At 46.7% G+C, this 20846-nt stretch overlaps 1 pseudogene; it reads left to right on the plus strand.

Moving 5' to 3' along the window:
* The first annotated feature begins 585 nt into the window (after positions 1-585).
* On the plus strand, positions 586-764 carry LOC139280478 (U2 spliceosomal RNA; annotated as a pseudogene).
* The last annotated feature ends 20082 nt before the right edge of the window (positions 765-20846 follow it).

Here is a 20846-nt window from a genome sequence, read left to right on the forward strand (position 1 = left end):
GTGGCCGTTGCACACCAGTCACCACATGGGCTTGACAGAGCAAGGCCTTGGTCCAGTGGTAAGTGATAACCAAGATGACTGGAGACCAAGCTCTGCTTCACCATCCCTGGGCCCCGACCCCGCTGTTGATATATGATGTGCCGCTCCTGGGCCACGACCCCTTCGCTCCTCGCCTCCCACACTGCCGCTTGGGCCATGACCCCGCCTCCCCTGGGCCCGAACTCTCGCCTCTCCTGGACCCTGACCTTGTCGTTACTCTGCTACTCGCCGCCTCTCTTCCTGCACTTGGGTCCTCACCCCGCCGATGGTCCTGCCCACGCTCCAATCAGTGACCTGAATTTTGGTGACGTCAATCCAGTTGCCCTCCTCGAAATCGTCACACTCCTGGAGCAGCTCACACTGCTCTCTGCAGTGGCTGGCTTTTCCTTTTATCCCCCACCTGCCATGATGGTGTTCTCTCGCAGTCGGGGGGGGTGGGGGGTTGCCGCCATATGGTATAAGTGCTTTGACGGCTATCTGTGTGTGCCACAAGAGCAGAAGCGCCCTCTGGTAACCATTCCCATTGTCATCTTTGCCGGGAACTAAATCGCTTCTCGGCCTTTTGGCTAAGATCAAGTGTAATATCTGTTCTTATCAGTTTAATATCCCCTAGGGGGACATGATATCGAATTGATTTTTGGACAGGGAGCTGGATCAGGGGCTTGCCCCGTCCACTCCATGCACCGACCTGGTATTGCAATATTTCCAGCAACGGTGCAACTTCGCCTCTCGGCCTTTTGGCCTAAGATCAAACACATTGGCGCAAAGTGATCTTTGGCGTTAGAGTTGATCTGGAACGAAATTGGATTAAAAAAAAAAAAATGATGTCCCACAACCACCAGGAGCAGCGATGGACAGGCGGCAGTCCACCCAGAACCATGCCTCTGACAGACCTGGAGGAGAGAGTGGCTGGTCTGATCAGTGCCTCAGGGAGAGCAACTGTCCTGGGGGTGCTGAGCCCCATTGGAAAGTAAGGGTAAGTCTGCGAAATCCCCGGGCGAGATGGGGCAATGTGATGCAATGTCTCTGGACTACACATAATGGAGTAGCAGTGGTCCTTCAAATGAGCCTGTGCTCTACCCGGCTGCTAACCACTCATCTGTTGTTTGCTATTTCCAGATGAGAAGTCGCATGGGCCACATCCTCCAATGGAAGTCTCCACCTCAGCCAGTCATGTGGGGGTGGAGGAGAGGGACGAGGGCGAGGAACTTCCATGAGAGGAACATACCAATCAATCTATTCCGGGGGCGGTGGGGTGATTGTGGGTGGGGGGGGGGGGCTTGTGCACTCAACACCTCTTTTCGCTCCAGCCACAGCTCGTCCGAGGAACAAACATTCTCAGGCTTTGAGCCATCCGAGCCACCGAGTACAAGTGGTGTGCAGCAACGCAGTGCTGGGATCGAATCCCGTGTGCCATCTCTCCGGAGGGTGAGTCGGCAAAGCCGGTCTGCTGACAGGCAGGTAGACGCACACCTGGGCATGGTGAGACTGTCAAGGGAGAACGTCCAGCTCACCCGACAACTCCTGGAGGTCTTGGGTGGTTTTCCCGCAAGCATTGCGGCACTATCCGCAAACATGTCGGAGGTCGGGTCGCAGATTGTCGGTGCGAGCCACACCGAGGCTGTCACTCCCAAGCGCAATTGATGGTCTCAATCTTTGACACTGCAGTCCCCAGTGTCACACCCAGACCCACATCACCTGTGAGTGGCAGCACCGAGCAAGAGGCTCGCCACTCAGAAGCTGGGCCTTCCATACCCCGAGCTTCTCCAGGGGATCCACACATGGCGTCTCCATTGTCTCTCCCCCCCCGCCCCCCAATGCAGCAAGACTCTGGCCACCATGCTGCATGATGTCTTGGTGCCACCTTGAGTAGGGTCATGATCCGAGGGAGGGGTGTTAGTTTGAGAGGGGGGGGAGGAGGGGCTGGAGACAGGGGTTGTTGTTGTTTTGTTGCTATTGCTATTTTATAAAAGTTTTTAAAGTGTTCCAATTCACAATAATGTTCAATACATTTTATTCCAGTTTTGAAATGTTGAATAAATCTTATTAAAATTAGTGTAGTTTAATACATTATTTTGTTCACCATAACCATTCCTGTGTCGTGTCTCATTTGCAGAATAAGAGGGGGAATAGTCAACATGGTGGTATAGAGTGGGCAGGCAATGGTCAAACCTTCAAGCAAAGGGTTGAATTATGAGCTGCTGATGTCAGGCTTTTCCATGTGGCCTCCCCTGTGCTGGTGGTGTTGGGGGTGGTGGTGGCATAGGTTCTTCACCAGGCTCCTTGTCCTCCTCCTCCCCTCTCTCCTGAGGTGGTCCGGCAGTCCCCAGTGGCAAATCATGTCCCCTCATGGTGGCTAAGTTGTGTAGCATGCAGCACACCACAATGAACTCAGCGACCTGCTGAGGATAGTATCGCAGGGAGCCTCCAGAGTGGTCCAGGCATCGGAAGCGCTGCTTGGGCACTCCAATTGTCTTTTCAACGGTGTTGCGTGTGGCTATATGGCTCTCATTATAACAATGCTCAGCTTGTGTCTGAGGGTTCTGGAGGGGGGTCATGAGCCAGGTGGCGAGGCCGTAATCTTTGTTCCCCAGCATCCAGCTCTGGCCTTATAGCTGACGCTCGAGCAGGCATGAGACACTGCTCTCACACAAGATGAAAGCATCATGGATGCTACCTGGAAACTGGGCATTTACTGCCATGATGCCCTGAGTATGGTCACAGATGATCTGTAAGTTCAGGGAATGGTATCCCTTTCAGTTTCGGTAAACCTCTGGATTGAGTATAGGTGTTCGCAGGGCGATGTGCACACAGTCAATGGCAGCCTGAACCTTGGGAAAGCCAGCAATTTGTCCAAAACCTACAGCCCTCTCATTCTGTGCCTCCTTGGTCATTGGGAAGTTTATGAAATCCCTCCTGCGTGTGTGCAGTGCAGTAGTCACCTGGCGATTGTAGCTGATACGTCCTTACTATACAGTGTAAATGCACACGAGGCCCATGCTTGAGAGAAGGTCAGTCTGTGACCTGTCCTTTATTCCTCAGCACTCAAGTGATGAAGGTGGGTGGAGCTTCCCCTTTTATACCTGAAGGTCCAGGTTAGGAGTGTCTCCCACCTAGTGGTCATTGTTCTCACAGTGTACAACTTAGGTCAGTTTATACATGGGTTACAATGCTGGTTGAATACATGACATCACCTCCCCCCCAAAGTCTTATTGGGATCACAGGTTGAGTCTCTCTGGTGGTTTACGCTCTCTTGTAGAGCGCCTGAGTTTGGGCTCCGGTTGTTGGGCGCTGGCCTGAGTGTCTGCTGTTTGCGGTGCCTCAGGCCTATCCAGACTGCCCACAGTGACTGGGCTCTCCTCCCTTTGGTTCCGGTGTTCGGTCACCTGTGGTGGAATGAATTCTATATCGTGTTCTTCCTCTGCTTCTTCCATGAGGTTGCTGAACCTCCTTTTTCTTTGATCCACGTGTTTGCGGCAGATTTGTCCATTGGAAAGTTTAACTACCAGAATCCTATTTCCCTCTTTGGTAATCACAGTGCCTGCGAGCCATTTGGGCCCTGCAGCGTAGTTGAGGACAAAAACAGGGTCATTTACATCAATACATCGCGCCCTCGCATTCCTGTCATGGTAGTGATATTGTGACTGGCGCCTGCTCTCGACAATTTCTTTCATGGTGGGGTGTATAAGGGATAATCGGGTTTTGAGCATCCTTTTCATTAGTAGCTCTGCGGGTGGAACTCCTGTGAGCGAGTGTGGTCGGGATCTATAGGCCAACAGGAGGCGTGATAAGCGGCTTTGTAGGGAACCCCCTTGGATTCTGAACATCCCCTGTTTGATTATCTGCACTGCTCGTTCTGCCTGGCCGTTTGAGGCCGGCTTGAACGGTGCCGTTCTGACATGGTTAATTCCATTGCCTGCCATGAAGTCCTGGAATTCAGTGCTTGTGAAGCACGGGCCATTGTCACTGACCAAGATGTCCGGTAGACCGTGGGCGGCGAACATTGCCCGTAGACTTTCTACCGTGGCAGAGGCTGTGCTTGAATTTAAAATGACACACTCGATCCATTTGGAGTAGGCGTCTACAACAACCAAAAACATTTTTCCCATGAAAGGACCTGCGTAGTCCACATGGATGCGTGACCAAGGCTTGGCGGGCCATGGCTTGGGGCTAAGGGGGGCTTCCCTGGGCACATTGCCCAGCTGGGCACACGTGTTGCACCTGCGAACACAAAGTTCCAGATCTGTGTCTATCCCTGGCCACCAAACGTGTGACCTGGCAATTGCCTTCATCATGACAATGCCCGGGTGCTCATTGTGGAGTTCTCTGATGAACACCTCTCTATCCATCTGGGGCATGACTACGCGGTTTCCCTACTGTAGGCAATCGGCCTGAATCGAGAGTTCATCCTTGTGCCTGTGAAATGGTTTAAATTCCTCAGGGCATGCCCTGTACGTGGCTGCCCAGTCCCCATTCAGGACACATTTCTTGACGAGAGACAATAGCGGATCTCTATTTGTCCAGACATTAATCTGACGGGCTGTCACAGGTGAGCCTTCGCTTCCGAAAGCTTCAACAGCCATGACCATCTCAGCAGCATGCTCGGTAGCCCCCTCAGTGGTGGCTAGTGGGAGCCTGCTGAGTGCATCGGCGCAGTTTTCGGTGCCCGGTCTGTGCCAAATTGTATAGTCATAGGCGGCTAACGTGAGTGCCCACCTCTGTATGCGGGCTGATGCGTTTACATTTATGGCCTTGTTGTCGGCCAAAAGGGACGTTAGGGGTTTGTGATCTGTCTCCAGCTCAAATTTCCTGCCAAACAGGTACTGGTGCATTTTGTTTACTGCATATACACATGCAAGCGCCTCCTTTTCTACCATCCCTTAGCCCCTTTCTGCCTGGGACAGACTCCTGGAGGCATAAGCTACCGGCTGTAACTGACCCTTGACATTGACATGCTGCAACACACACCCGACACAATAGGAAGCGCATCGCACGTTAACACAAGTTTCTTACATGGGTCGTATAGTGTTAACAGAGTGTTAGAACATAACAAATTGCGTGCTCTATTAAAAGCCCTTTCCTGGCTGTCCCCCCAGACCCATTCGCGACCTTTGCATAGGAGCACGTGTAGCGGCTCTAGCAGCGTGCTCAATTTGGGAAGAAAGTTACCAAAATAGTTTAGGAGCCCCAGGAACGAACGCAGCTCCGTCGTGTTACGGGGTCTGGGTGCTCTCTGGATCGCTTCCGTCTTGGACGCAGTAGGGCTGATCCCGTCTGCTGCTACCTTCATCCCCAGGAATTCTATCTCTGGAGCTAGGAAGACACACTTCGCCTATTTCAGTCGAGCCCTACCCGGTCCAGTCTGCGTAGCACCTCCTCCAGGTTGTGGAGGTGTTCTTCAGTATCATAACCCGTGATGAGGATGTCGTCCTGAAAAACCACCGTCCCTGGAATTGACTTGAGGAGGCTTTCCATATTTCGTTGGAAGATCGTGGCGGCCGAGCGAATCCCGAACGGACATCTGTTGTACTCAAACAACCCCTTGTGTGTCGTGATGGTGGTCAGCTTCTTCGACTCACTCACCAGCTCCTGGGTCATTGTAAGCTGAGGTCAGGTCCAATTTTGAAAAAAATTTGCCACTGGATAGCGTCGCAAAGAGGTCCTCTGCTCTCGGTAGCGGGTACTGGTCTTGGAGTGACACCCGATTGATGGTGGCCTTGTAATCACCACATATCCTGACCGATCCATCCGCCTTGAGCACCGGCACAATCGGGCTCGCCCAGTCACTGAATTCGACTGGTGAGATGATGCCTTCCCTCAACAGGCGGTCCAATTCGCCTTCTATCTGTTCCCGCATCACGTACGGCACCACTCTGGCCTTGTGGTGTACTGGCCTGGCGTCCGGGTTTATGTGAATCACTACCTTGGACCCCATGAAAGTGCCGATGCTGGGTTGAAATAATGAGTCAAATTTATCCAGGATCTGTGAGCATGATACTCGCTCCACAGAGGAAATTGCATTGACATCGCCCCATTTCCAGTTCATGACAGCAAGCCAACTCCTCCCCAGTAGTGCGGGACCGTCCCCTGGGACAATCCAGAGTGGCAACCTGTTCTCTGAATCTTTCTGGGTCACGACTACCGTGGCGCTGCCTAGCACCGGAATGATCTGCTTTGTGTAAGTCTGTAGCTGTGCGTCAATCGGCGATAATTTTGGCCTCCTGGCCTTGGACTTTTCGAACTGTTTGATTCCCATCAGGGACTGGCTGGCCCCCATGTCTAGCTCCATTGATACTGGGATGCCATTGAGGAGCACTTTCATCATTATCAGTGGCGTCCTGGTGTATGAACTGTATACGTGCTCCACATGAACTCACTGAACTTCAGCTTCCAGCGATTTCCTCCAGCATTCACTTCTGCAATTTCTGCAAGTATTTTGCTCATCTCTGCAAACTCCGGCTGAGTGTGTGCCTCCACGCCTCCAGCATGAGCTGTTGTTTGAAACAAAAGGTCCCTTGCCAGTCGATCGTCCTTGACTGCCCCTGTGACTGTCCTTGAATGCGCCATTAACAGGTGTTGATGGCCCCATTACTGGCCGCATTGTCCCTTGCAATGGCGTGAATCGCTGTTCAGCTTGCCATTGTCTCTGTCAAACTCCCCCTCTGGGTTCGACTACATGTTGGGACATGCCCGACTGCCCTTGTCTGCCTGGAGAACTGTGTGCTGCTTTAACAATGTTGAATCTCTGTCCCAACCATTCCTTAACACAGTACCTCTCGTCTGTTCTGCTAGTGGCCATGCTCGCGTGGTTTAAATCCCATCCTCGTCACCATTGATAGGTCCTTACTATACAGTATAAATGCATACGAGGCACATGCTTGAGAGAAGGTCAGTCTGTGACCTGTCCTTTATTCCTTAGCACTCAAGTGATGAAGGTGGGTGGAGCTTCCCCTTTTATACCTGAAGGTCCAGGTTAGGAGTGTCTCCCACCTAGTGGTCAGTGTTCTCACGGTGTACAACTTAGGTCAGATTATACATGGGTTACAATGTTGGTTGAATACATGACAGTAGCGATGTGTAGCGGACTGTGAGATGGATCATAGGTCCTCTGTTGATGCCTGAAAGGAGCTGGAGGCAATTGCTACAGTCACCTTCACCTCGACAGGCAGTCCAGTCCTGTTGCTGCTGGTAGGTTGTAGGTCTGCCTTTATGAGCTGGCATATCGCTGGGACCACCTCTCTTTGGAAGCACAGCCTTCTAATGCACTGTGTCTCAGACGTCTACGAGCTCTTCGATTACGCTCACAATGCTCATCAATAAGCCTTCTTCCAGCTTGACGCTACATAGAAAAAGCAGCCAGGAATAATGACAGAGATATTATAGCCCACATTTTTTAAAAATGTCCTTAAATATCCTCAATAAACTCACATAAATCTTCAGTGTGTAAAACACAGCCTTCCTTCTCCAAATCCTTTCATGCAATGAACTTCTGCTCCGTTTTGAAGATGGCTCCGTTAGCGGCGGGTGTGCCCAGGGTCCGACTGTTTTTTCTGGGCAGGTTTCCGGGCGGTCAATAAAACGGGCGATATCATCTAATTTACCGCCCGCGGGCGATAGTGCAGCATTGCACGCCGACTGATGTTATAAAAACGCTTTAAAATTCGGGCGAGCAATAACTTTTAGCACTGGCGCAAAACCACTGTCGAAATTTCCACCTGGGCCCAAAATGTTGTGTGACTCGTTTATCGCAAAAAGAAAAATCGCTTCGCTCTGGCGGAAAAACAGTCGTGTACCTGGCGAATGTCTAGCCCCAAAAATCTATCTATCTCAGCCTTGGATATCTTCAACGACTAAGCATCCACAGTCCTCTGGGGTAGAGAATTCTAAAGATTCACAGCCCCCTGAGTGAAGAAATTCATCCTCATCTCAGTCCTAAAGGGCCAACCTCTTATCCTGAGACTATGCCCCCTTCTTCTAGACTCCCCAGCCTGGGGGAAACAACCTCTCAGCATCTACCCTGTCAATCCCCCTCAGAATCTTATATGTTTCAATGAGATCACCCCCTCATTCTTTTAAACTCCGGAGAGTATAGGCCAAATCTACTCAAATCTCTTCTCAAAGGACAATCCCCTCATCCCAGGAATCAATCTAGTGAACCTTCATTGTACTCGCTCTAAGGCAAGTATATCCTTCCTTAGGATACACCCTCTCCACCTTTATACCCCCAATATACACAGATAACCCTTTATACCCTCAATATACACAGATACCTCTTTATACTCCCAATATACAGATACCCCCAATATACCCGGATACCTCCAATATACCCAGATACCCCCTTTATAACCCTAATATACCCAGATACCCCCTTTATAATGCTAATATATCCAGATACCACCTTTATACACCCAATCTCCCCGTTATACTCCCAATATCTCCCAGATACCCACTTTATACCCCCAAAATACCCAGATATCCCCATTTATCCCCATTCATCTCTCGGAGCTGCTTTCAAAACCAAAATAGACTAAAAGGATGACAAGTCTCTATTGGTCTGGTTGTCTGTAAGGGTCATGTGCCACTTGAGGTCAGACAGTCTTAACCCAGTTCCCAGAAGTTGAGCAGCCACGACAAAAATCCTCCTGATTTGCCACATAATTGCCAACTGTGCTCAGAAAGCCAAAAAAAAGTGATTCGTGTGGGAAGTATTTGTGCTCAAGATGTAGGTGACACAATTAATGCTGCATTCCTTCCTCATCCCTCATAGAAACATAGAAACATAGAAAATAGGTGCAGGAGCAGGCCATTCAGCCCTTCTAGCCTGCACCGCCATTCAATGAGTTCATGGCTGAACATGCAACTTCAGTACCCCATTCCTGCTTTCTCGCCATACTCCTTGATCCCCCTAGTAGTAAGTACTTCATCTAACTCCTTTTTGAATATATTTAGTGAATTGGCCTCAACTACTTTCTGTGGTAGAGAATTCCACAGGTTCACCACTCTCTGGGTGAAGAAGTTTCTCCTCATCTCGGTCCTAAATGGCTTACCCCTTATCCTCAGACTGTGACCCCTGGTTCTGGACTTCCCCAACATTGGGAACATTCTTTCTGCATCTAACCTGTCTAAACCCGTCAGAATTTTAAACGTTTCTATGAGGTCCCCTCTCATTCTTCTGAACTCCAGTGAATACAAGCCCAGTTGATCCAATCTTTCTTGATAGGTCAGTCCCGCCATCCCGGGAATCAGTCTGGTGAACCTTCGCTGCACTCCCTCAATAGCAAGAATGTCCTTCCTCAAGTTAGGAGACCAAAACTGTACACAATACTCCAGGTGTGGCCTCACCAAGGCCCTGTACAACTGTAGCAACACCTCCCTGCCCCTGTATTCAAATCCCCTCGCTATGAAGGCCAACATGCCATTTGCTTTCTTAACCGCCTGCTGTACCTGCATGCTAACCTTCAATGACTGATGTACCATGACACCCAGGTCTCGTTGCACCTTCCCTTTTCCTAATCTGTCACCATTCAGATAATTGTCTGTCTCTCTGTTTTTACCACCAAAGTGGATAACCTCACATTTATCCACATTATACTTCATCTGCCATGCATTTGCCCACTCACCTAACCTATCCAAGTCACTCTGCAGCCTAATAGCATCCTCCTCGCAGCTCACACTGCCACCCAACTTAGTATCATCCGCAAATTTGGAGATACTGCATTTAATCCCCTCGTCTAAATCATTAATGTACAATGTAAACAGCTGGGGCCCCAGCACAGAACCTTGCGGCACTCCACTAGTCACTGCCTGCCATTCTGAAAAGTACCCGTTTACTCCTACTCTTTGCTTCCTGTCTGACAACCAGTTCTCAATCCACGTCAGCACACTACCCCCAATCCCATGTGCTTTAACTTTGCCCTGAGAAGCTGGTGGTGGACCAGTTACGTGAACCACTGCAGTCCTTGTGGTGATGCTACTCTCCCTATTGTGTGAGATAGGAAATGGTCAAATGTCCAAGTCAGGATGATGTGTGACTCGGAGGGGAACTTGCGGGTAATGGTATTCCCATGATGTTGCTGCTATTGAAACGGAAGACCAAACCTTGTTTCAACACTCCCATTGAAGCAGGTTTGGTCTCCTGGCTTAATGATAATCAAGAAGTTAGGGATGTGCTGGGAAAGAATTCTGAGAGTATGACTATCATCATCATAGGCAGTCCTTCGGAATCGAGGAAGACTTGCTTCCACTCTTAACATGAGCTCTTAGATGGCTGAACAGTCCAATACAAGAACCACAGTCCCTCTCACAGGTGGGACAGATAGTCGTTGAGGGAAGGGGTGGGTGGGACTGGTTTGCCGCACGCTCTTTCCGCTGCCTGCGCTTGATTTCTGCATGCTCTCGGCGACGAGACTCGAGGTGCTCAGCGCCCTCCCGGATGCACTTTCTTCACTAAGGGCAGTCTTTGGCCAGGGACTCCCAGGTGTCAGTGGGGATGTTGCACTTTATCAGGGAGGCTTTGAAGGGGTGTCCTTGTAACATTTCCGCTGCTCACCTTTGGCTCGTTTGCCATGAATGAGTAGAGCACTTGCTTTGGGAGTCTCGTGTCTGGCATGTGAACTATATGGCCTGCCCAGTGGAGCTGATCAAGTGTGGTCAGTGCTTCGATGCTGGGGATTTTGGCCTGGTTGAGGACACTAATGTTTGTGCGTCTGTCCTCCCAGGGGATATGTCGGATCTTGCGGCGACATCGTTGGTGGTATTTCTCCAGCGACTTGAGGTGTCTACTGTACATGGTCCATGTCTCTGAGCCATACAGGAGGACTATATCAGACTGTTGATTGACTAATCTGTAGGACAGTTCTCCCAGTTTCAGTACTGTTCCTCAGATGGTGCTGAGGAGGACATTGTGGGTTGACAGGACTGGAATTGCCTGACTCCAGTTCTGATTGATGCCTTGGTCATTGCCAATTCGCTATCTGATATTTCTCTTATTGATTTGTTTTGCAGTGACTACTTTACAACGGAATAGCTTGCTAGGCCATTTCAGAGGGTAATGAAAGTCAATCACAAATTGTGCAATTGGAGTCACATGTAGGCCAGACTGGGTAGGGGCAGCATGGCCCCTTTAGTTAAGGACAATATTGAGCCAGTTGGATTCTCATGCCCAGAAGTCTTGACTTCAATTTCATAACATGGGATAAAGGGATTTGAACCACACCCTTTAGATTGTTAATCCTGCACTGCCAGACGACCATACCTGAAAATGGTATTGTGTTTCAATATAGACAGCTATTCTGAGACTGGAGATTACTTGTGTTGTTGAGGTACAGTAAATGGAGCTATACTCTACAGCTGGCTGTGTTACATCCGAGGTGAGAGTGCTTGACATTGGCAAGGGTTCACAAAATTAGTAAAAGTGTTTCCCTCCATAGCATTGGCATCCTTCATCTTGATGAGTGTCGGCTAAACAACAGGAGGGAAATGAAAAATCATCAAGGGAACTTATCTTCAGTCACAATTAAGTAGCCACTGCTGGCTGGCCACAGAGTAGTATCATAGTGGGAGAGGTCAGAGTTATGTCACTAACCCATGCTCCCGACAAAAGACCAGGGTGAGTAGCACAAGACGTAATGAGCAGTAGAAAATGCATATAAAATGCTCCATTCTGTTACCAGAAGCTTGAACACAAGCAGTAAAGAAATCTTTCAGATATCAATTGATTGAGGCAATCTCTGAATTCATCTATCATTGTAAAATAGATAATCATGACTTAGCAATATGTACCGCTATTTACATTATCTGTGCAACAAAAAAAAAATCACATAAAACACTTTAAACCGACTAAAATGCTTTGTTGTAAGTTGAGGGGTGGGGGCTGCCATTCTCATGCTTAAACTATAATGATCTTATCTTAATTTCTAAAGGTCAGCTCCATTTTCTTTGCTATTCCAAATTAACTGAATGTATTCAGCTGCTGCTCATAAGGGGTGAGCTAATATATTCTGCACTGAATTATGCAACTGATGTACAAATACAGTACTCACAAACTTTCCAATATTGTACATACAGTAACTGTGGATACATCATGCTCTCTTATTTACATTCCATTTGCAACCATTAAAAGATTCCATTTACAACCATTAAAAATACATGATTGTATCTGCAAATCAGTAATTATTGCAGAGATATCTTTCATAAGATGTAATTGCAAGATCTATTCAGTGTGTCAGTATCACAGCCAGATCTGTAACTAGATATATTAAATGTAATTTTTAAGTGATTTAAGTGGATATTAATTTTTAAAGGGTCATAAAACCAAAATCCTCTCCAGAAACTTTGTGATAAGGAATACATATAAAAATAACACACAGGCACATATACTCCTACCTGAAGTATGACTGAATAACAAGAGTACTGCTCCTCTATGACTAACTATTACAATGCTTATGACCATCTGTATTATGCATATGGTGCAGACTGATAACAGCTATAATATGACACCTACATGTATAGAACACAGGGAAGTTGAAGTGATAGGGAGAACAGCCAAGTTCAAATTTGATTTAATCCAACTTTAGCTATATTAAAATCAAATCAGGCTAGAAATTGCCCCTCGCCCCGATGAGGGCAGCAACCTTCTGGGGCTGGGACTTCCTGCACCTGGCCCGGAAGTCTTGCCGCTGATGCGTAATTGGGCCGTACGCTGCACAAAGGAAGCGGAGGGCAGTCTCCGGTGCTCTGCGTCCTTTGAGGGGCACTCCCAGGGCGACAGAGTAGCACTGAGTCCGGCACTGTGTGGAGCAGGCCAGTGCTACGTGGATATTCCGTATAGTGCTGATGTGCTACGACGCCACTCCCCTTCCATTAAAGGGGAGGGCCCCTGTGCACTCTGTAGGACCTTTGGTGGCCCAAAACCGAGTGCCAGGCTGCATGGGTGGCCTGGTCGATGCGAAGCCCACCTTTGTCGGGCTGACCCAAGAGTTATTGAATTTTTATTATAGCCTTCCAATGATTGCTGGTCCATTATGAAATTGTATCATAGATTGTAAAAGCCATAGGAGATTCAAAGGAGGAATCATTATCATCTTGCTTAGCAATTATACACATTAGACTGACAGGAGACCAGTTTGCTGAATTCTAAATTCAGAGATGCCAGTTTGTCAGTCGAGTTTTTTTGTGAGTAAAAGATTTAGAAATCTATCCATTGAATTCCAAAAGCACAAGTTTGTTAAGTTTAGCGCAAGATTTTGGTCTTTCAATTTTAATGCTTCCATTTGAGTAAGATTATGCTCAAATATCTTAAAAGTTTGCAGCAGTTGGTAACCACCAATAAGAAATATGCAGATTTGTCAATGCAAGGAATTTTGCATAATTAAGTGGAATTTAATACTCCATGCAGATTGTCTGACAATATTCAACTCCTACACTAAGAAAGCCCTTTCTAATACTCTAACATTCCCATTTGCTACTGTCCTTACAGCAGGTTATCTGATCTATAATGCCAAATGTGAGAGCCACCTTGTACTGTGAAAGTGATTCACTACCTACTCAAATTTCATACAGATCTACTTGGATCCATCAGAACGAGGACCTAGCCTTCTCCAGGAATAGAGGATCGGAGGTATTTTGATATTTCCTGTTGGATTTCCTCAAACCTGGAAAATATCAATAGTTTGTGGCAGTTTCCTAAGATTCTGTTTTTTCAAAGAAGGTTTGCATAAGATACTGAAATAACTTATGAATAGTGCAACCTCTGAATGCCGCAAGGGGAAAAGAATCATCAGGAACTGCCTCTCAAGCCACGACCTTTCATCACTTCTACTGTGTAGACCTTTGTAAAACAAACCTGGATTCTTTCTCTCACATCAAGCGAAGCACTCCCATGACATAATGGCCCGGATTTTGCAGTCAGCTGCTGACCTCAAAGAAAGCTGCCAATAAAGATCTAAAGATCTCTGTGGGGTTGATTTCACCTTTCCCGGCATTAATTTGATTCTGGCACCAAGTCTAGGGGATATCCAGCGTCCAGCATCAATGATGTCATCAAGCAGACTAAGCAACCAATCACATTGAAGAATTCTCATAGGCAGCAAACCAGGAAGTAAAATGGATTGATTATACTTCATTTTTAATACATTTTACAGAAAACGAAATAAAGATTTGGACATACACATGGGATTAAGGTAGAAGCTGAAATGTCATAAACAAACTTTAAAAACAATAATCATTTTTATTATATTAAACAATGGTGGAATTATTTTATCATAATGGAAAAAAGGATGAATATAAAGTTAATATTTCAGGGCTAGAGATGTTGTTCAGCAGTACTTATGACTTAGTATGCCATTAAAAACCTTATTGAACAAGGCTTGACTTTTTCCAGGGTTTTTAACACTGATATTAAAGCGTAACAGCTGAAGCTCTTGTCAGTTCAGTGACTTCAAAAAGATTGCCGTCTGCCAGGTCTTCAACAGCGTGGCCTGTGGGGGCAGCAAGGAATCACTGACAGCAACTTCTGGATTTTCATGTTTAATTGCGTATGTGCAAATGCCAGAAGTTTCTGTCAGTTTCACAGGGTAAGAATGGCAAACGCTAACAATTTCGCCATCATTACAACTGCAAAGTCTGGGCCAACACTTCCAACAGCTTGGAATAGAAGTTTAAGTTGTAGAATACGCAAGCAGTGAGATCAAATATTCACTAAGCACACTTCACAGCAGTATAAAATCTGCATAAATTATATAGAGTTGAATCCTATTAATTAGAACACCCTGATGGAAACACAATTACTCACATTAAGCAAACCCATCAGTACGATTTTAAGTACATTTGGAACCAGTTGGCATTGGAGAAAACTGTCCCCTTATAAGGAACTCTATTAACCATAGCTCCATTAGCTGGATTAAACCGGAGTAGATTTCAGGATTTTTTTTAACTATCTGTCCTTGTGTTTGTTAAACGGGTGTTGTTATTTCACTGGTAAGGTTGAAGACGTGAGTTATATCAGCTTGGTGTGGACTAATGAAGCTCCAATAATCTAAGTCATGCTTATCGTTTGTGAAGAGTCCCTAAACATTATGGAGGATATGGCAGCCAATACCCTCAGTAACTCAGTACCCATATTGACCAATGGGATTCTAGGTGCTAAAAACACAAAAGTTCCTGGCAACACCTCACACCCTGGATGATGGGCGAAAGTTACAGTTTTGCTGGTTTTTGCAATACAATCTTATTATATGAGCTTTGATAATGAAGGCTCCACAGTGGAAAAAATACTACTGAAAGCTGAATTTGTATAATAGGTAGTTTAAGAGAGTGTAGCCAGAGACAACTGTGAGTGAAATTATCTCTCAAAAATAATCCTGATAACTAGAGGAAGTGTTAGGATATTAAGGGTTAAGCTCTGATCTTTTATATAGCCTGGGTCAGCAGATGACAGTTGGTCCCACATAAATGCGAGAGTTGAACAAAATATATACTCTTTGGGAGAGACTTCCTCAGGCATATATCTTGTACCATTATTTGTATTCCACAACAAACTTTTGAATGTATACAATTCTAAAAAATAAATGCTTGGGTTAAATGCAAGCAACTCTTATGTTGTTGCTGTGGCCAGAATCGTGCAAAGGACCTGCACTTTATCAGGGAGGCTTTGAGGGTGTCCCTGTAACGTTTCCTCTGCCCACCTTTGGTTCGTTTGCCGTGCAGGAGTTCCGAGTAGAGCGCTTGCTTTGGGAGTCTCGTGTCTGGCATGCAAACTATGTGGCCTGCCCAACGGAGCTGATCAAGTGTGGTCAGTGCTTCGATGCTGGGGATGTTGGCCTGGTCGAGGACGCTAAAGTTGGTGCATCTGTCCTCCCAGGGGATTTGTAGGATCTTGCGGAGACATCGTTGGTGGTATTTCTCCAGTGACTTGAAGTGTCTATAGTACATGGTCCATGTTTCTTAGCCATACAGGAGGGCGGGTATTACTACAGCCTTGTAAACCATGAGCTTGATGGCAGTTTTGAGGGCCTGGTCTTCAAACACTCTTTTCCGCAGGCGGCCGAAGGCTGCACTGGCGCACTGGAGGTGGTGTTGGATCTCGTCGTCAATGCCTGCTCTTGTTGATAGGAGGATCCCGAGATATGGGAAGTGGTCCACGTTGTCCAGGGCCACGCCGTGGATCTTGGTGACTGGGGGACAGTGTTGTACAGCGAGGACAGGCTGGTGGAGGACCTTTGTCTTGCTGATGTATGGTGGAGATACTGAATTAATATTTTGTTTCGTTTTTTGAGAATTATGGTGGAAGTGCGAATGTAGGTGTATTAGAAGAGATAACTGTAGAAAAGGAATTGGCTTTGAAAACTATCAGCAGAAGTTCAGATGGATAACATACCAGGTCCTGACCACATGTACTCTAGGTTGTTAAAGCAGTTGGAAAAGAGAAACTGGAGGTGCTAGCCACAATTTTTCAGCCCAACTTAGATATGCAAATTGTGCCAAGGGACTGGAAAGTAGCCGATCATAGAATGATACAGCATAGAATGAGGCCATTCGGCTCATTGTGCCATTGCCAGCTCCTTGTTGGAGCTATCCAGTTAGTCACACTTCCCTGCTCTTTTCCCATAGCCCTGAATTTTTTTCCTTTCAAGTATTTATCCAATTTCCTTTGAAAGTTACGATTGAATCGGCTTCCACTACCTTTTCAGGCAGTGCGTTCCAGATCATAACTAGCTGCACAAAAAAAAGTACTCGTGTTGCCTATAGTTCTTTTGCATATCACCTTAAGTGTGTATCCTCTGGTTACCAACTCTTCTACCACTGGAAACAATTTCTCCTTATTTACAATTCATGATTTTGAACACCTCTATCAAATCTGTACTTAAATCTTCTCTACTCTAAGGAGAACAATCCCAGCTTCTCCAGTTTCTCCACATAACTGAAGTCCCTTTATCCATGATACCAGTCGAGTAAATCTCTTCTACACACTCTCCAAGGCTTTGACATCCTTCCTAAAGTGTGGTGCCCAGAATTGAACACAATACTCCAGCCAGGGCCTAACCAGTGTTTTATAAAGGTTTAGCGTAACTCCCTTGCTTTTGTATTCTATGTCCCTGTTTATAAATTCAAGGGTCGCATAAGCTTTTTTAAACAGGTTTCTCAACTTGTCCTGCCATTTGAAAAGATTTATGTACCCACCCCTGGTCTCTCTGTTCCTGTACCTCCTTTAAAATTGTACCTTTTAGTTTATATTGGCTCTCCTCATTCTTCCTACAAAAATGCATCATTCACACTTCTCTGCATTAAGTTTCACCGACCGTTTGTCTGCCCATTTCACCAGTCTATATCCTCCTGAACTCTAATATTATCCTCCTCATTATTTACTATATTTCTGAGTTTCGTGTCATCTGCATACTTTGAAATAATGCCTGTATACCCAAATCCAGGTCATTAATATATATCAAAAAGAGTAGTGGTCCGATTAGCAACCCCTGTGGAACATCACTGTAAACTTCCCTCCAGTCTGAAAAATAATCCCTCACCACGACTCTCTGCTTTCTGCCCCTTAGCTAATTTTGTATCCATGCCGTCATTGACCCTTAAATCCCATGGGATTTAATTTTGCGTACAAGTCTATTATGTGGTACCTTGCGAAACACCTTTTGAAATATACAGACAACATCAATCGCAATACCCTCATCAACCTTCCCCGTTACTTCAAAAAGAACTCAATTAAGGTAGTCAAACATGATTTAACCTTTAACAAATCTGTGCTGACTTTCATTTATTGGCGCATAGTTTTGCAAGTGGCAATTATTTTTGTCCCAGATTATTGCCTCTAAAAGTTTCCTGACCACTGACATTAGGCTGACTGGCATGTAATTGTCAGATTTATCCTTTCCCCTTCTATGAACAGGCATGTTACATTTGAAATCTTCCAATCATAAGAACATAAGCAATAGGAGCTGGAGTAGGCCATTTGGCTCTTCGAGCCTGCTCCGCCATTCAATAAAATCATGGCTGATCTTCTACCTCAACTCCACTTTCTCGCACTATCCCCATATCCCTTCATTCCCATCATTCCCAAATATTTATCGACCTCTGTCTTGAACATACTCAATGACTGAGCATCCACAACTCTCGGGGGTAGAGAATTCCAAAGATTCACAACGCTTTGAGTGAAGAAATTTCTCCTCCTCTCAGTCCTAAATGGCCGACCCGTTACATAAGAACATAAGAACATAAGAATTAGGAACAGGAGTAGGCCATCTAGCCCCTCGAGCCTGCTCCACCATTCAACAAGATCCTATTAACCCTGTCAAGCCCCTGAAGAATTATATGTTTATAATTGGTCATTACATAAAGTCCGCCCATTTCTCGACGGTAGGCCGGCGGTGCATCGTTTCAAACTGCCGGCATACCACTGAGACCGAAGAGCGCAATTTTGGTTGATTTTCTTTCGGCGGTATGCGAGCGGTGTGCAGCGGGCAGTTGGTAACATTGTAGGCAATCCAGATCGACGTGGATTGAGAACTGGTTGGCAGACAGGAAGCAAAGAGTAGGAGTAAATGGGTACTTTTCAGAATGGCAGGCAGTGACTAGTGGGGTACCGCAAGGTTCTGTGCTGGGGTCCCAGCTGTTTACACTGTACATTAATGATTTAGACGAGGGGATTAAATGTAGTATCTCCAAATTTGCGGATGACACTAAGTTGGGTGGCAGTGTGAGCTGCGAGGAGGATGCTATGAGGCTGCAGAGTGACTTGGACAGGTTAGGTGAGTGGGCAAATGCATGGCAGATGAAGTATAATGTGGATAAATGTGAGGTTATCCACTTTGGTGGTAAAAACAGAGAGACAGACAATTATCTGAATGGTGACAGATTAGGAAAAGGGGAGGTGCAACGAGACCTGGGTGTCATGGTACATCAGTCATTGAAGGTTGGCATGCAGGTGCAGCAGGCGGTTAAGAAAGCAATGGCATGTTGGCCTTCATAGCAAGGGGATTTGAGTACAGGGGCAGGGAGGTGTTACTACAGTTGTACAGGGCCTTGGTGAGGCCACACCTGGAGTATTGTGTACAGTTTTGGTCTCCTAACCTGAGGAAGGACATTCTTGCTATTGAGGGAGTGCAGCGAAGGTTCACCAGATTGATTCCTGGGATGGCGGGACTGACCTATCAAGAAAGACTGTATCAACTGGGCTTGTATTCACTGGAGTTCAGAAGAATGAGAGGGGACCTCATAGAAACGTTTAAAATTCTGACGGGTTTAGACAGGTTAGATGCAGGAAGAATGTTCCCAATGTTGGGGAAGTCCAGAACCAGGGGTCACAGTCTAAGGATAAGGGGTAAGCCATTTAGGACCGAGATGAGGAGAAACTTCTTCACCTAGAGAGTTGTGAACCTGTGGAATTCTCTACCACAGAGAGTTGTTGAGGCCAGGTCGTTGGATATATTCAAGAGGGAGTTAGATGTGGCCCTTAGATACGGCTAAAGGGATGAAGGGGTATGGAGAGAAAGCAGGAAAGGGGTACTGAGGTGAATGATCAGCCATGATCATATTGAATGGTGGTGCAGGCTAGAAGGGCCGAATGACCTACTCCTGCACCTATTTTCTATGTTTCTATGTTTTTATGTTGGCCCGATGTATTGTAATGTAAGTTTATTGTACTGCAATGTTGGGGGCATGTAACACAATGCATATATGTATTGTCTGTCTGCGATATGTAATGCAGTAATGCAGCAGTAGTGGATATTTAAGTAAGACTGCGCTAAGTCACTGTTATATGTTCTCATGTGACCCTGACCCCTCCCCTGGTGCCAAGTATTTTTAAATGTTGTTTTGTGCTTCCAGACTCAGATGATTCAGACCACACCGACACCGAGAGACCCACTGTCTTCACCTCTGGCGTGGCCCAGCACTCTCCCGACTTCATCACTGGCAGAGATGATGAAGAGGATGAAGAAGAGGAAAAGCCGCTGATCCTGGAGCCAGTGGAGGTGGGGGTGGAGGTGGGGGTGGTGATGGAGAAGGATACACCAGCTCCATGTGGGCCAGCTGCAGCATCCTCCACCACTGAGTCTATATTCAGGACATAGCACGGAATCCCCCCATGCCATAGTAGTCAGGTCGACAGCACCTGAGGGTGGGGAGCTGCTAGCCGATTGCAGCCCTGAAGCCTTGCCTTCCTCATCGCGAGCTTCTCCTCAGGCCCCATTTATTGCGCCTGCAATGTCTGACCCCCAATGACAGCAACAGCACTCGGGGTGCACTGTTGCACCCGGCTTGGTGCCACCACGGGGAGGTCCGGGCTCGGGCACTGGGAAAGGGAAGGGCGGGAGTAAGAAAGTGGGGAATAGTCCCAAGGGTGGTGGAGCATGTGGTCGAGGTCGAGGTCGAGGTCGAGGTCAAGGAAAGTACTTGTTCATTTAATAAGTTTGATTTTTTAACGTTTATTCAAGCTGTTAAAGTTTTGTTAAAGTTGTTATTAAAGTTATTACAGTTGTTTTATAGTTATAAGTTTTACAAAGTTTTAAAATTGTTTTATATTTTTTATACCTCCAACTCTCTCCTCTTCCCTCTCACACTCACATGTGGAATAAAGTGTTGTGCCTTTGCAGTACAGCAATCAGCCTCAAATGGCCCCAAAATGACAACACGTCGGAATACAAAAGCTACAAAAAAAATCCCCAAGTCTCGCGCATGCGTATTGGAGACCCTCCGAAGATCCGCGAGTGGACAGGCCTGCAACTGCAGCACACTGATGATGCCGGCCACTCATGCCCACTCCCGCCCAGTGACTGCCGCTGCCTGCCGCCCACACAACG

Source organism: Pristiophorus japonicus, chromosome 14, assembly GCF_044704955.1.
Source record: "Pristiophorus japonicus isolate sPriJap1 chromosome 14, sPriJap1.hap1, whole genome shotgun sequence".
Taxonomy (NCBI): Eukaryota; Metazoa; Chordata; class Chondrichthyes; family Pristiophoridae; genus Pristiophorus; species Pristiophorus japonicus.